The sequence below is a fragment of the Toxorhynchites rutilus genome, chromosome 3, assembly GCF_029784135.1.
Source record: "Toxorhynchites rutilus septentrionalis strain SRP chromosome 3, ASM2978413v1, whole genome shotgun sequence".
Lineage (NCBI taxonomy): Eukaryota > Metazoa > Arthropoda > Insecta > Diptera > Culicidae > Toxorhynchites > Toxorhynchites rutilus.
In genome coordinates this window covers 308631155-308649529 of record NC_073746.1, presented here as the reverse complement: position 1 = coordinate 308649529, position 18375 = coordinate 308631155, and the positions used below count along the sequence as shown (strand labels likewise).

The 18375-nt window shown below is 40.1% G+C and overlaps 1 protein-coding gene across 2 annotated transcripts in view; it reads right to left on the bottom strand.

The window, feature by feature from the left end:
• The window catches only part of LOC129775742 (1-acyl-sn-glycerol-3-phosphate acyltransferase alpha), a 34381-nt gene that overhangs the window by 13456 nt on the left and 2550 nt on the right, over positions 1-18375 (bottom strand). The window contains exon 1 of one of the 2 annotated variants that reach the window (XM_055780809.1): positions 7631-7660. The exons of the other annotated variant lie outside the window; for it this stretch is intronic. The gene's annotated coding sequence lies outside the window, so the exon portion shown is untranslated. Of the gene's footprint in view, positions 1-7630; positions 7661-18375 lie in introns of those variants that run through there. 2 annotated transcript variants of the gene reach the window in all.

Here is an 18375-nt window from a genome sequence, read left to right as displayed (position 1 = left end):
AAGAAAACGATACATGATGACTGCGCCTATTCCGGTCTTCGAAGCTGCTATCAACTCCAGTGATGGGTTTTTTTTTTATCTCATATATTTATTAGGCTCATTAGCATTTAGCTGTAACAGAGCCGGGTTTAATCGTGTACATGTACATATGTTTATGTTTCTATAAATTGTGAATTACACAGTAGTTAGTAGTAGCCATTTAGGCGTTAAGTTTTCTGTTCCATTACATTATGGTAAATTACACAGTAGTAGCCATTTAGGCGTAAGGGTATTCTTTCTGTTCTTCCATTGTTCAGCAGACCGGACAGCGGAGACAGTTGATATTGATCATTGTTGGGTTATTTATAGAACAGCAGCCCGATGTTTCTTGCAGAGCAGAGCAGTTGTATGGATGAATCGATCTTTGTTCCACCGTGGATCGATTTCCATCGCTGATGATGGTTGCGTGGACGTAGTTATTCTATAACAACACAAAGATGGTCAATTGAGGGCCCTGAGTTTGAACTCACGATCGATCGCTTGGTAAGCGAACGCGTAACCAAGTGGCTACGAAGACCCCCTAGTGATGGGTTGTAGTGCGTAAGAAATAAATTAGACTGTAACACTTTCTTGATGGTGTCGAAAGCATCTTTGCATTGTGCACTCCACACAAATTTTCTGTTCTGTTCAAGCGGATGTTGCGTCTGGTACAAATACAACTTATTTCTCTAAAAAATTCACAATTCTTTCATTTTTTCTACTGAACTCATACATAAAGGAAACTAGACTAGAACATTCTACTCCACTCAATCTTGGTTTTTAACACGAACATGCGAACTCTCTACAAGTTTGCAAAACAAGTTAAATTAATTTTTTTCTCTGTTGAAGATTGTCAGAGAATATGAAATCGATAAAACAAACAATATAACTGTAAAAATGGGACAGAATTATTGAAAAAAGTTAAATAAAATAAAACTCACATATGCAGGAAGAATGTTTACATTTTTATTAATCGTACAACTTGACATACATAGACTAAATTTGAAAAACGTTCCTCGAAAATCTTCCAAGGGGGGAGGAGTAAAGGAAATTTGAAAAATCGAAATTTTTTTTCTGTGCCAATCGGCTTAAAAATGCACAAAACATCGAGATCTTGTGTTATCACGAAAAAAAAATTCTGACCGTAAATCGACTTGTTGGGACTTAGCCTGAGTGCCCAAAAAATCAAAACTTTGAGTGCTTGAAATTTTGCACATGTCATTTTTTTGGGCCAATAAACAAAATGTACATGGTCGGTTATTTGAATTCGATAATTATTTTTTCCATACCTTCATTGCCTCTCAGGCTAAGTGCCAAAAGGTCGATTTTCGGCCAAAATTTTTTTTTCAAGATGACACCAGATCTCGACGTTTTATGCATTTTTAAGTCATTTGGTATCGAAAAAAAAATTCGATTTTCCAAATTTCCTTTACTCCCCCCTTGGAAGATTTTCGAGGATAAAAAAATCAAAACTTTGAGCGCTTCGAGGCATCCCTAAATCATGTCCGATCGAGCTGAAACTTTGCACAGATCAGTTTTTTTGGGCCAATAAACAAAATGTACATGGTCGGTTTTTGAAATTCGATGATGAAATTTTTCCCATACATCCATTGCCACCCTACTGTTGATAGACGGTTCCGGAAACTGCCGCATGTACGTTTTACCATGTTTCGAATCATAAATGTCATCACCTCCATGATCTTAGCTTTGAGTGACCTAAGTGTGGTGTATTATTTCGACATCTTTACGTTTACTCAACACTGTTTGCCTACATCTGACACCTAACAGAATTAGCTATCCTGTGCTGCCAGATATATCTGAATCTTGTTCCGCAAGCATGAGAAATTGCTATTTGAAATTTACCGCAAAAATTTGTCACGCACCCTGTATCGTGTCAAGACAAAGTATACGACAAACGATAGTTTCTTCATTTTTCGAAGAAATGCTCTTTACAGTTCTGTCGAAAAATCGAGATATTTTTCTCAGAGACTTTATTTTTCTCCACAACAGCAATTTATCCTCAATAGCCTCTGCAACTACTCTATAGGTACTGCCTATGAAAACAGCAGCAAAGCTCCTGAGGAAATCTGGATGTGTATCTTTGTACTCACAATCCTTTTGTGTTTTGCCTTAAGGCACGGCAGCATGTCCAGGGCTCTTTCTGCCATCGATTGGTTTTCAATCCATCTTACTCCGTAAAATTTCAGGGGGAACTTTTCTGATCCAGTAATTAAAGAGCAATCCACACGTGTTAACGGAACGTTTTTAAATAGGCTGCGCAAGCACTGAAGAAATTTATCAATTTTCCAACCTGTCTTTTTCATTTCTTCTTTGAATGAATTGTGCACATCATGCAAACCGTAGCTACCTATGTTCGTGAGGTCGTAGTTTTGGCTACCTCTGATTTTTTTATTGCTTTATTCAACTGCTTCATTACTTTCAAATTAACATGGGGATCTTTCATGATGACCGCTTTCTACAATATACTACACCCAAACTAGCGCTAGCAGAAAACATTTCATCTTTGGCAGAAATGATGCCATTTAGTGTGCTGGAGAGTCAAACGCGCAAATAATGAGCTGTTTTAAAAGCTTAAAAATGGTTTGTATGTATGCGTGCAGACATCTCTTTCTGCTTTCTTTTCTCATTTCATTTGGGATTGTGCCAAAAAAAAGTCCATACGACGTCAATGGGGATCGAACCAAGGCCGGCTGGAATGCAAAGCTATTTAACACGATCACGCTATCCACATGGCGAATGATGCTTCAGCAATTGTTCAGCAAATACGTGATAATATTGCACCTGATTATAAAATGAAGTTGGGAAGTGTTTTCTAAGAGTAAAAAAGGAGCGCATGAAGGAGAACAATATCTATTTCGGTCTGGGCCGTGTATGTGGCAAAGTATACGGAAAGCTTATTTGTCTTTTGTTTCGCTCGCTCGTATTAATCTTATATTGCAGTACCATGTATATTATACAAATGCTTACCAGTATTTGTGAGTCATGACATTTTCTGTTATGTTATGTCTCATTAAATGTCATAAATTGGGATGACATAACATGAGCTAAAAATCAATTTTCGGTGTAGGCTTAGCTCCAAACATTTCTTCAATCCGTCGATTGGACTTGTGTTTAGAAAAACTTCATTCCAGTAACGGACGCTAACATCCATCTGTTGCTTTTGAGAAATCTTATTTGACGTTTCGTCGAATGCGAAAGCGATATCCTTGCAATTTTTGAGTGAACGCAGGGTGCCATTCAGAAATTATGGCGCAATGCCGTATGAGAAAAATCGCCAAACCAGTCGTGAATTGGCGGAAAAAATTAACTGCGATCATAAAACGATTTGTAAATGAGCCTATTCGACTGAAAAGACCTGTCAAACATAGTCAAACCACATCCCTTCACGACAACGCCAGGCCCAATGTTGTACAAGTCGTCATGAACGCACTCCAAGATCTCGAACGGGAGGTCCTGCAGCACCCACCGTATTTTCCGGACTTGCACCGACCGATTACCATCTTCTCGCTTCCTGTCAAACCATATGAAGGGCATTACCTTCGATAACAAACAGGGCCTTCAAAACTGGCTCAAAAACGGTTTTTGGCGGAACGGCATCAACAAATTGGTCGAGAGGTGAGAAGAGGTTGTAAACTGTGTGATGACACAGTTTCCAGTACTCACATTTCACATTTTCTCCCAGAATGTATCGTTTTATGGGATCAGGTCTACCACTCGCTGAGGACCAATGACCTTACAACCTGACTCATCCCTGTATTCTGCGTTTCAGTGGAAATGGATAAATTACAGTTGTTTTCCACCCACAACTGTGTATAGGTTGGTGCATGGCGCATGACGCATGTGTAATTTTTTATGGTTGAGTTTGTGGGAAGATGAAAAATCAAACTTGTGTCGAGCAGAGACTCTAACACTAGACGATACTGAAGCGTTGACAAAAGCTCCGATTTGCCGTTGCTTATATTAAAATTTACTGGCTTTCCCGGTTTTCCTGGTTTAGTTGCCACCCTGCGATTACCAATGGCCAATGGACGGTCATATAACCATTAAAAAAAAGTCACAGGAAGGTTGTGTCCGAGACACGACCGCATAGCTGACGTAGGATTCCGTTAGGCTATTTGTTACATGCTGATTTTGGATATGTTTGAAAAATTACATTGTTAAACTCTTCGATAGTGATTTGGTGGCCCTGAAAAGGGCCGTTTTGTCTGGTTGTTAGGTATTGTTTGTTCACTCCACCAATGTCCATAACCGAGTGATAATGATAGAAAGATGGTGATTAGTAATTTGATGGTGCGTATCACGATAGAAGATGCCTAAGTGAAATGAGATGAAAGCCGCCCTCGGTGGCCCTAAATGGCTACTGTGTTATGTATGGATGATATAAGGAAAGAAAAAACCTCATCAATGTAATATAAGATAATTATCATTATCGAAAACAATTATCAAGTTTTCTCACCAGAAAAAACGAGTTTTATTTTTTATAGAGAAAGTATATTTGAAATGGAAAAGGTAATTTCATTTATAATTCTTACTTTCTAAGTGTTTACTCAACCCATTTCCATTTTCGCTTTAAACCTAACGGAATGCGATGCTACATGCCTCAATGCGAATTTAAATTGGACATTGATATCGGTCATTGATATGAAATTTCACGATGTAACCAACATAAAAGTTCCAAATTTAAATTTTATTTATATTCTATCAAACATTAGTTCTATTCAGTTCATTTAAATATCATTTTTCAATTAATCCATCGAAAGATTCTTATTGGAACGAAAATAAAAAAAAAACACTTATCGCTCCCTACTTATTCGCCAGCACGTATGCAATCAGCAATGCCCACGCTAGTTACAATGAGCACTATCCATTTGTGCGCGTCGTTAGTCAAATATCGACCACGAGGTTATCTACATGCTGATTTCCCCCAGACACCTTGGATTTGAAATCTCTGTTAGGGAATACATGTCGGTAGAAACAAAAGCTCCCCCTACTTTCATGTAATTGCAATTGCAATGATTTCCCCCAGGCAGCTTGGTTTACATGTCTCTGTTAGGGAATACACTTCGATGGGAACAAAAGTTCTCTCTACTTTGATGTGCCGATTTCTCCGTATCTTCAATTTCGACCAATCAGAACGAGGTATTTCCGTTTGGAGATTTTTTGATTGTTTGCTAGCTAGTTTCACATGATATTAATATATTATCAATTGTGATGGATTGTTATGGAGTGCTCAGATCGATTGATGCAAATGTCTCGTAAATCCATCAGGAAATAACTGACCAATAATTGTAAGTACATGAGCCGCCGCATGTGTCGTCAATTTCGACCAATCAGAAGTGGGTATTTCCTTTAGGATAGAGATTGAGATTTTCCAATTTTTCGATGGTTAGTTTCATGACATATATAATTTTATTCAATGTTAAATATTGTTATGGAGTGCCCAAATAGATTAACACAAAAATCTCAACATTCCATCATGAAATGACTGAGCAATAAGCATTTGAAATTGGACAATTTTCACGATTTGCTCGATTTTCGATTTTCAGTTTGTACCCCAATATGTTCCCGACAGACGTAATCCTACGTCAATAAACAGTATTTTTGATCATAGTTTTATATAGTTTTTGTGGTAAGTGGAAAACAGTAAAATAAACTCTTTTGTTTCAACACAAATTGATAGTCCTGAGAAGGACTGGAATGGTTTAATGGGTTGTACGGAATCTGCTGCGTTTCAGTCGGATGTAGCAGTTTAGTTTTGGGAGCGGTAGCTTTTACGGATTCGCTGATGCTTTCCTTGACTTTGGCGCCATCGGCTTCTGTGCGTCGATTTGCGAGGGTTTGATTGGCACCATCACGACAAGCTAAACGACGGATAGCGGGTGTGATACGATGCGATGCAATGCACTTCGCTCCTCTGTCTCCTTTGCCGCATCCAATTGTTGATGTGAAGAGGAGCGCGCCAGCAATGCACACTAGATTTAATTCGATGCTCTCCGCTGCTTCCTCTTCTTTGCTCCCTTTGCCGCACCGCATCCATCGTTGGTTGCCGATGGCTTCCTTTCCTTTGCCGCACCGTATGGTGTTGGATAATTTGTAGAGCACTGCACACTAGAAGCCCAGATGTTTGCCGATCTGAGCGTTGAACGAGAATGAGAAATCCAAAAATGCTACCGTCCTTTTATATCAGTTGGTATGTGAGAAATAGGCGCCCCCCACTCGCCCGCCATGCAAATATTTGACTTATCGGGGAACGAAAGAAGCGAAGCAGGCGAAAAAGAAATGACGTCAATTTCGACCAATCAGTACCGTTTGGATAGGAGTTGAGATTTTTCAATTGTTTGATAGTTAATTACATGATATAAATTATTTTATTCAAGGTGAAAAATTGTTATAGAGTGCCGCAATGTTTTGATGTAAAAATCTCATCAATCCGTCATGAAATGACTGAGCAATAAGCGTTTGAAATTGGACATTTTTCACGATGCGATCTATATTCGTTTTTCAATTTGTACCCCAATATGTTCCCGAAAGACGTAATCCTACGTCAAAAACACCATCCAGACTTTGTAGCTAACGGTTACAATACCCGTGTGGCTTTCTCAAGCTTTCGACGAGGAATGGATTCGTTTATTTTATTGAGGTGCATTTCCAGCTGTAACAGATCCGGATTTAATCGTGTACATTGCTATTTTATTGACAACATGTGCTAAATTACACTATATCGCCTTTTGGCGTAAGAGTATTCCTTATGTTCCACTGTTCACAGTGGGACCGTGCAAAGCGAGACAGAACAGTTGATGTGAGGCTTCCATTATTAATGTTATTAATAGCATGAATAGAGCAATATTTCTTGTTGTAAAGCAGCAGAAACTGTGTGAACGGAGAGAGGCTGTATCAACATCATATGATGATTGTTGCGTGGACGTAGTTATAACATCACACAAAGATGGTCAATTGAGGACTCAGTTTATTGAACTAACGATCGTTCGGCAACCAAAGATTGAAACATCCGAATCACTTTTCTTAGAAATGTATTGAAGGAAATGATTATATCCTTTTTTATTATGCAACTTTCGATAGCTACTGCGAACAAAAAACATGACGGTGTCGTTTGAACTGTGCCTAAAATCGACATCAACACCGACATTTTTTATTGAAATTCATTAAACTGGAACTAGAAATTTGCAAAACATCAATTTGTCGTATTGTGATATATGAAAAATGTCTGCTTTGTACCGCACGTACTGACTGATGGAAAAAACTCACTATCTTACACACCATCCAGATAAGCCGTGAAACTGTCGAGTGATCACATTCTAAAATGTATCAATGTATAACGCAACTTTCGTATTCGAATAAGTGATCCAAAAAATTGACCTCAGCTACTACAGGAACACTTAATGTCAGAAGTATAGTAAAGAGTTCTCTTACGCTGAAAAGCTATATTTTGTATTTTACCATATGTATCGATTAGATAAATTTACCTGCTTTAAGCCTAAATCAAATAAACGAAAAGGATAAATAAACTGCGCATCACGCTCGTTGGCTACTGAAATCATACATAGAGATTTTGAGTTCAAATCAATCTTACCTAAAACGTCCAACGAACTCTGATGATTGGCAACGTCTTCTAGATAAGAAGATAAGAGAATATGAAGATAAAAAAAAGATAAAAGAGAAAAATGAGCCTAAATAAAAGGTCATGAATATAATGCAGCAGCACAAGAGCTGACTAGCGAAGGAATATAAAATGGGCATATTAAAAGAACGAAAGGCAATTGCTCTAGCGCATTGTACTGATTAGTTCAGAAATTTTATTCCGTACTCACATGTCCACTCTTCTAGACAGAGATGAGACGAGTAACGAAGAAATTCGTACGCGTTGAGTCAATAAAAATTCTAATTTCAAACTAACCTTAAAACAAATACCCAGTTGAAAACTATATATCTTTTTTCAAACATTCACTTTTTAAATTTTGAAGAGTATACCACATGTTGCATCAATTGTTAATAATTATTTTATGAATAATGAAACCACAATCAGTAGTGCAATATTGTATAGAAAATCTGTTTTTATAAAAACGAAACGGAACGAATATAAGAATTAGGGTCCAGTTCAAACATGATAGATTTATGTACTTTTTATATAGGACCATATAGCATAATAAATATAGAAAATACTAATTGCACTATTAAGCATCCTGTAACAGGCAAACAAACGATAGTACACAAAAAAAGTTAATGAATTGCTAGTAATGCGCAAACTGGATTCAGTATTCCAGCTGTCAGCTGCTCGGGGGCAAATATGATTTGTCTCTGTTTATACGCCTACATTAATTATCGAATTCAAAACACGTGGAAAATAATGTATGCTAAGACCAACACCAGAGAATGTCTTCCCAAGTAGCGAAACTAAAGTTATCATCAAGTCGTGAAACTTATATGCACAAAACTAGTAAAAAAAAAAAATTTGAATATATTTTTCATTTGTAAACGCAAGCTCAGCGGGTATAATTTCTCTTTATCCTTTTTTCCCGAATGGTTACACCATTCTCTTAAAGAGGGGAGGTGTAACATACTAACTAACCTCAATTCCAATTAAACACAAAACATCCTGACCCTCATTCTTTCTCATCCTCAATTCCGCATTCTTATAAAGGGTGTGTCACATCAAATTGCATCACGGAAAAAACGCTGTAGAAATTTAATTTTTAGGAATTATATCTTCAGCTTTCGCTTATAATCAGATAAGAGTGTATAGATCACGTTGGCCATGCTTCACTGTCAATTTTTCGTAAATTTGGAAAAATGTCGTCGAACGAAAAAGAGCGTCGTGAATTAATCCTGCGCACTCATTTCTAGAATCCGGAGTTGTCTCATCGGGACATCGGTAAGATGCTGGGAATCGTCCAATCCACGGTCAGCAGAGTACTAAAACGATACTTCGAGAATCTAACCATCGACCGGAAGGTAAAGAACGGCAAAAATGGATGCTCCGTCAGTGAAAAAGATCACAAGCGCGTAGTTAAGCAGTTTAGACGTGATCCGTGAAGTTCGGTCCGGGATGTCGCCAATAAGCTGAATTTGTCAAGTTCATTCGTCCAGCGGACCAAGCAGCGGGAGGGCCTGCGTACATACAAGGTTCAGAAGGCTCCTAACCGCGACGAAAGGTAAAACATGGTGGGGAAGACGCGAGCCCGGAAGCTGTACACCGAAATGCTGACGAAGCCGCATTGCCTGGTAATGGACGACGAAACCTACGTCAAAGCGGACTTTCGTCAGCTACCGGGCCTGTTGTTCTTCTCCGCAGAGGACAAATTCAGCGTTCCGGAGGAGATTCGCAAGCAGAAACCATCCAAATTTGCCAAAAAGTACATGGTGTGGCAAGCGATCTGCTCTTGCGGAAAGCGGAGCGCCCCCCTTCGTGATGACCGGCACGGTAAACGGGCAGGTTTACCTTAAGGAGTGCCTACAGAAGCGCTTACTACCACTATTGAAGCAGCACGAGGGCCCGACCATCTTCTGGCCAGATCTCGCTTCGTGCCACTATTCAAAGGACGTGTTGGAGTGGTACGAAGCCAACGGGGTCACCTTCGTGCCAAAGGAAATGAACCCGCCCAACGCGCCGGAGCTTCGCCCAATAGAGAAATATTGGGCGATTATGAAGCAGGCCCTCCGGAAGAACCCAAAAGTTGTCGAATCGGAGGCGGACTTCAAGAGAAAATGGATTTCTGTTCAAAAAAAAACTACAACCTGACGTTGTACAGAACCTTATGGACGGGGTAAAGAGGAAGGTGCGAGCATACGGGCTTGGGCTCGAAGTATGAATAAAAAGAAAATGCCAAAAGTTGTTTAATAGTTTTTATTTTACTGTCTAAAATTTTCAAAAGGATCGGTCTACTGGGCGAATTTCTACAGCGTTTTTTCCGTGATGCAATTTGATGTGACACACCCTTTACATAACCACTTTTCCGCATACCATATCTAACAACATTTACATTCGTCAGCAACTTTTGATTTCCTTACGGAAATCCCCCAAACCAACTAATTTCATAACATCGGCTGAACGCTATTATGGCACGCCAAACTTCCCTGTATACGACCTCCAACAACTAACAACAATAATATACCGCCCCGCTCGACGCTTGTTGTAGACAACAATAATGATAATAAATAAACATGTAATATCATATGCGAACTTAGCTCGTAAGTTAGTTGGTAAGAGAAATACACTCTTGTGACAGACATCAACTAGTGCATGTCTTTTTAAATCCGAAATCCGAGCATGCCAAAGGGACAGGCATGTATCATGGCGACCGCGTATCATGATCCTGTATCATGGCGACCATTGACACTCTGCCTGGCGGACCAGGCAGAGCGCGAACGACAGTGAATTAGTGTACGGCGACCTGTGATAGTTTACATATACGACATTACCACTTTTTTCTGTCACGTGGGCCCTCAAGCTGGGTATAGAATTCTCTACGGAGAAAACTGAAATGGTCGTTTTTTCTAGGAAGCACGAACCCGCCCAATTCCAGCTTCACCTATCCGGCAAAACGATCCAACACTCTATGTTTTTCAAATACCTGGGTGTATATTTTGATTCTAAGTGTACCTGGGGGAGACACATTGCGTATTTGAAACAGAAATGCCAGCAAAGAATCAATTTTCTCCAAACAATTACCGGAACATGGTGGGGTGCCCATCCAGGAGACCTCATTCAGTTGTACAAAACAACGATATTATCAGTGTTAGAATATGGTAGTTTTTGCTTCCGATCAGCTGCCAGGATTCATATTCTCAAGCTGGAGAGAATACAATATCGTTGCCTGCGTATAGCCATGGGGTGTTTGCATTCGACACATACAATGAGTCTCGAAGTTTTGGCAGGAGTACCCCCGCTTACTCTTCGGTTCACAGAATTATCCTACAGATTTCTCATCCGTTGCAAGATCATGACTCCATTGGTGATTGATAACTTCGAAAATCTACTCCAACTGACTCCTCAGTCAAGTTTTATGTCTTTATACCATGAGTACCTTACCCACGACGTGCACCCTTCACCAGGCATCTCCAACCAAGTTTGCTTCCCATACTTCTGCAATTCCTCTGTCATTTTTGATCTGTCCATGCGACAAAAAATCCATGGAATCCCAGATCACCTACGCTCCGATTCTATTCCGCCGATATTTTCGGCAGAATATGGGAAAGTTAGATCTGATAAACTGTTCTTTACTGACGGTTCATACATAAACGGGTCCACTGGCTTCGGCATCTTCAATGAAAATTCCAGTGCCTCTTTCAAACTCAAAGATCCTTGTTCCGTGTATGTCGCTGAACTGGGTGCGATATATTACGCATTAGGGATCATTGAAACATTGCCCATCAACCACTATTTTATTTTTTCAGACAGTCTCAGCTCAATAGAGGCAATCCGCTCAATGAAAGTTGATAAATGCTCATCTTATTTCCTAACAAGAATAAGACAACTATTGAGTGTTTTGGTCGAAAAATTATTCAAGATTACCTTAGCATGGGTTCCCTCTCATTGCTCGATTGCGGGGAATGAGAAAGCGGACTCGTTAGCTAAGGTGGGCGCTTTAGAAGGCACACTTTTTGAAAGGCAAATTGCTTATAATGAATTTTTCCACATTCCTCGTCAGTATACGCTCGTAAGTTGGCAGCGCATGTGGAGTGAAGATGAGTTCGGTCGTTGGTTACACACGATTATCCCTAAGGTCTCGACGAGTGCATGGTTCAAGGGATTGAATGTAGGTCGTGATTTCATTCGCGTGATATCTCGGCTTATGTCCAATCACTACAACCTAAACGCGCATCTCTATCGCATTGGGCTAGCAGCAAACAATCTTTGTGATTGTGGCGATGGCTACCACGACATCGAGCATGTTGTCTGGTCGTGTATCCGGTTCCATGCTGCTCGCTCTCAGCTCTCTAGAGCACTGAGAGCACAAGGCAGACAATCGGATATTTCCGTCCGGGATATCTTAGGTAGCCGTGATCCTGATCTTCTGCTTCATCTATACCTGTTCCTCAGAAACGCCGATGTCAACGTTTAATGATGTTTCCTTCGTTGTGTCCCCGTTTCATATCCCTCCTATCCAAACGATAAACTTTTACTTAGTCGCGGCAATACATACACACACTCTTTACAGATACACGGGCCAAAGGTTGTGCAGTCCACTGATCATTCAACAAGAGCCAAAGGTTGTACCGCTTATGACAACTCTACACGAGCTGATGATTGCGCCGGCTAGTGACCATTCTATCCTGGATTCCTCGAGTCGAGAATACGCACCACGCTAGATATGGGGTACATACTAGGGGGCGTTGCTGATTAATGGTCAGCTGCATCCCAATAGGAAGTATCCCGTGTCGGGCACACGTACAGAGCATTGGAGACAGGAACATCCCAATTACGAGAACACTTGTAATACTAACCTCGAGCCAACCGCGAGTAATCGGTTACATATTACTAATATAGTTGTAAGCAAACATTGTCGAAATATTGAACTCCCGGCCCCGTTAGGCTGACGCCATATGAGCCTTAATAAAAATATATATTTTGGATAAAAAAAAAATTACCACTTTTTGGGCACTTATTCATAATTCGACCGATTGAATAAAACAAAATTGTGGCTTGAAAGATAGAACCGATATCTAGCATATACGGGAGGATTGGGCAAAAATACAGATATATAGGTACTTGGTGGCTTTTACCACCCAAACACATGTGGTTCAATCAAATAATCTGCTTGGGACTCCATGCTCGATAAATCGGAGCGATAACCATCTGGAAGCAATAGACAATAGTGTCACGAATCAGGATAACATACGCAACGGCATATCATGAGGCGCATGGAATCATTCCCGCGCCACAATGGACTGACCTTCAGCATCGCTCGAATGTTTGAATTTTGGGTGGTGAACTTATCTCTTATCACCAATCGACGTCAATGAAAAAGTCGCCGATCACTGAACAGTGTTTGTAGGCAAATATTGAGTATAAACAGTTCTCATGATAACTTTAGTGTCGCTACTTGGGAAGACATTCTCTGGTGTTGGTCTTAGCACACATTATTTTCCACGTGTTTTGAATTCGATAATTAATGTAGGCGTATAAATAGAGACAAATCATATTTGCCCCCGAACAGCTGACAGCTGGAATACTTGCGCATTACTAGCAATTCATGAACTTCGTTGCGTCTACTGTGAACCGATTTTTCAGAATTCCTTTAAATATTCGGTACCAAAAAAAAAATTTCGTCTATCGCCAGACTTGCGGGAAGGACCAGATCATACTCTTGCTGACCTCCTAGAAGTGCTAGAACTTTTTACATATTGACTTACGTTGAAACAATTCTTCACGTGTATAATTTACTCGCGACCATGGAAAATGTCTACTCTAGATTCATGATTGTATCGCCCGTCGGTATGTAGGTCATTATCGACCACTCATGTTCGGGGGCCTGCCCTCCACGCCGACAACTCAGTGACAAGCCATTGGTGATTTCGTTACGGACCAAGACGATCCGGAATTAACACCCGAACGAATATTGATTACCAATTGCGTCTGGCGTTCGCGTTCGCCTCATCACGTTTGCCAATAAATTGAACATTAAAGGCAGGAAAGGCAGATGACCATCCGTGTGTGCGGGTAAGAGTGTTTACGTTACTTTAAAATCCATCGGCCACACGCTCTTCGATTATCGTTGAAGGAGAGAGAGAAAAAAGGTAAATTTAGATCGCCACTGGAGATTGCCCAGTGGATGTATCGTTTTCATTTACGCCAGAGTTCGCTCGTAATACATTGTTTAGGACGCATTCGGCGCATGGTGATTTGAACTGCTAAGACACGTTCAAACGATCGAACAAATGGGTTCTGTATATAGAAAGTACAAATCTTGTATCCAGTAGGATATAGGTAAACAACACTTCTCTAGTTTGATGTTGTCTGTTATGAATATGTTCGCGATGAAATGAGCGACATCAGCCACTGTATCTTCTTTTTTTCAGATGAAAAAAAACCATTATGGATAATTTAACGACTTCACAGCGTTTAGAAAAAGGTCCAAAATTTTTACAAAAATTAAAAACATATGTTGCTATTCAAAGAGCAAGCTCGTGTTCGCAGGCGAGGGCCTTCCTGGTCATATCAATGAACAAAAAAAAATCATTACTGACGTGAGTCATACCCAAAAGTGATTCATGAAGAATCATTACACCCCTCAGAATCTCTGGGTTTGATGTGCATACTTGGTGTCATCGGGTCTATTTAAATTGTTTATATTCTTCTTGAATTAAACGACAACTGAGAAGTGTCGTGAAAGAGAAAAAAACAGAAGGGTGGTATCCAAGACATGACCGCATTGTCGACGTAGGACTACGAAATTGTCAGCAAGCATAAACATCATTGACGAATCTACTTTAGATTCACAACCAGATGGCGCAGCGAGTAAAATGACGATGTCTTGTTTTTTCGGTTTGAAATTCGTTTGAATTTTTTGAAAAAACAGAATTTTTCTTCAAATTTCCCAGTTTCAAGTATTCTTTCTACGCTGAAAAGTTTAGAAAATCTTCATTTTTTACATTGTGGTAAGGATGTTATGAACGATGGCATGGTATTGTTATTTTCATCCGTGCTTTATTATTTCATTAATTATCGCAAATAAAATAACACAGAAATCTTGTCTAGTTGAAATAACGCTGTACAAAAATGCTTAGCAAAAATAGGAGCATATGAGACGAGATGAAGTAAATAACACGAAGCAAATAGCACTAATGACGCTTAATCTGATTCCTTTTTCTTTAAACTGCGTCCCATATTTACTCCAGAGCCTTGATTTATTATAAAGACTCCCACTACATGCAATTCTTCCAGGTAGCAGTAGATTGGTTTCTGTGAGTTCATGTTCAAACAAGTGATTCGGATTCCCTTTTCAGTCATTCGGGCGTCATAATTTACTCCATAACAGCTCTTATAAGTCCCGTTATGCCATCGAAAAGGAACGAACCATCGGTGCCTCTGTCTGATATTCATGCAGAAACGATTTAAATGTCGATGCTGCCGTAATACAAAAAGTAAATTTTGGTCCAAGCAGCTTTTCATCCACAGCATTGGCGACAATCTCGAATGCGTTTGATCGGAAAACTGATGCAAAACTTCGTTTAAAGTTTGGATGGCTTTCCTTAAGCTTATTCTCCTCATGTTTCTTTGCCTCGCAGACAAACCGTCTGGGGTGAGTTGTTGTTTTGAATTATAGAGACTATGAGCTGTATGACAGTCATTCGTCTCTTTATTCCCCCTTACACACCGGAACAACCACTCAAAGTTACACAATACTTGTAGGTAATCATTTCAGGTGCGCACAGTAGCCTCTTTTAGAATACCTTGGTACGTAATATCAGGCTGTAACAGTTCAAATTCGATTGCTGTATCAAATGTAATGAATCAGATTAGCCTCTTTAAGGAAATCCAGAGTGTCTCTTTCTTTCCGTATGTCGTTTTTCAAAACGACATCTAGGTCGTCGGTTAAGCCGTACCTCCTACGAAGGTCCGCAGATCGCATGCATTCCATTAGAATATGTCCCACTGTCAGGCGGGTGCCGCAACAGGTAGGGGGCTCTTCTTTCTTTGCTAGGAAGTTGTGAGTCAACCACGTATGCCCGATACGTAGACGCGAGAGAATTCGCTGTTCATACGTGTTGGCTCTATCCATCAGTTTGCCGGTTGATGCTTTAATTCTACGAAACTGCAGGTCACTTTCACGATTTCATTCAGCCTCCCAAGTGAGGAGAATGGAATTGTTCGCCCTTCTAATGAGGTCCTTACCAGGTATACCCATAGTGGTAATGGAGCCTCTCCGCCGTTCGTTAGCAAGCCGATCGGCTTTCTCGTTCCCTGGAATCCCGGTGTGACCCGGAATCCAACATAGGGTCGCACTACTACCTCTCAGCTGCTCTTCAATTTCTTGAATGATGGTTTCTGTTTGATTTTACTACCCTCTGCAGCTTTGAGGACGCTCGCCGAATCCGAACAAACAACGACGCTATTAGCATCTAACGCAACTCAATGGTGAGAGCTTCACACGGGAAAATGCTAAACTCATTGGGAACTCTAATGCTGGTCTTAGCATTTCCCTCGAGTATCCCAATGGCTGAGGCGTCATCAGTGACAGACCCGTCATTATGGGCAATGCGTTTGTTAGCAAAGTCAGTACGTAGGGCCTCGTTCACCACCACAAACCGTTTTATCCTACAGCTGATGGTGAGAGGAACGGCAGCCCAGGCTCTAGGAGAGCATTGACTTAACCGCATAGGGCGAGGCAGTATCTCCCCCGTTAGGGTTTGATATTTTTGCCCGGCCCTGACACCGTATGAGGTATCAAGCGATAAGATGGCTGGCCAAAATTTCAATAACCGGTTATTCGGTAATGAAAATTTCACTACCGGTAAAATCGGTAAATTACCGGTAAAAAACATACTTCAAAATGAACCATTTTCATGAAAAAACGGCTTTTACTTATAATGATTAGTTTACAAAAAAAACATTTTGTAAGTTTTTGCCGATTGAAGTAATATCTAAGGACACAGAGAATGTTGATTTTGTCGTTTCTAATCTAGATTGGATCTCATTAACAAAATTTCCAAAAGAGGAAAACGACCATTCAGAGTCCAATTATGTTGGGCGTACAGTACGAAGAGCATCGAATGCTATTGTCATGTATTTGCCTCTGATGCTCTTTGTTGCAATCGTCGTTCAAGCTTTTCCTTGATGCTCAACTGTTCTGCAGGTTTCGCATCGTCCAGTGGATTTTTTCTCCTGTTGTCCAGGTAATCAAGCAATATCATCATCGTCAAATTTGATCAAGTCAAGAACAAAAAAATTATAGGAGGTTGTGTCCAAGACACGACCGCATTGTTGACGTAGAACTACGCTGTAGTTTAATTCAAGTCGCTTGTTTATAACTGCGAATATTATTTTATAATGCTACAACCATTCTACCAGTTTTGTCACCCTAAAATAGTTTTCTTCTTGTAGAATCATTTGACGATTATTGTTTAATTATTCATGCTTGTCCTCGCAGAACAATACATGCTCGAAATAAGCGCAGTTATCATCCTTAGTGGGGAAAGTATTGCTCCTGGCAAGCGAAACCAAATCACTGACATAATTCCAGAATATTTATTTCCTTTGTGAGCTGACGATTGCCTAGCTTGATGATTCCCAACACCATTAATACAATGGCGTCAGTTTGATGCAATTATTGCAATGCTAGAGACATCAGCGAGTCAGTAATCGCGTCGCGTCGGCAGCTCAATCCGAAACTAAGACATGTGAGACTTTAAGCTTCTTTAGTTCATTCGTCTCTAATCTTCAAAAAGGCTCTTGGAAAACTTTATTTTTTCCTCGTATTACTCCTCCACTCCTCACCGTCCAGCTCGCCCAGCAACGATGTTGTTCAGTCGGTGTCCTCACGAAGAATGAAAGTTTGCCTCAGCGAGATCCACTGTTTATACTCTAGGCAAATATTCCCCTTCGTTCTTGTTTTCCTTTGTTCACGTAGACTTTAAATCTAACGATTTCACCTTCATTGCTCGTCCATATGTTGCCCTTTATTGACAGCTCTATTCGGGAAAGCACACGAATGGACAGAACAGATGTATGGGAAAATGGAAACGCTTATAGTTTACAAGAACTTTAACCATTTACACACCATGGGATTGTAATGTATAGCATATCAAACAAATTTTAGGGAATTTCCGATTCGTTTGATATGTAAATCGTTAAAATCCGTTTGCGGCAAAAATAGTTATTAACGTTAACCTTATTTCATAAAAATGTGACCTGTTTTCTGATTTGGCACCCTTAATGAAAGACGTAGTTCTACGTCAAAAGTCATCATTAATTGTGTCACGACCACGAGCAGAATGATTATTCATATACGGGAACAAATCTGCATATACGAAACGTCTTTCTGCAATCCTTCCAATGAGGACTTCAAGCAGCTGCTTCGAAATTTCTGATGGTTTCTCCGATAGGCGTTCTAGTATAAAATGCAATCTTACGTCAGCTTCATTTTTCGTCAGGTGCATTTCTTCCGCAATAGCAGTTCAAAAGCGACCAGAGCTGGTTCGAGGGTATCAATCAATTCCTTTACCGCTGTCAGTTCTTCATCGCTGCAGCTTATCTTGTGTTTCGTTTTCAGATCGAGCAGCGATTTTTGAACTGAAGTTCGGAGGTCGTAGAATCAGCGCATTACTGTCAGTTGTATTTTTCGATCTTATTTGATTCTCGAATAATATTTTGAAGGC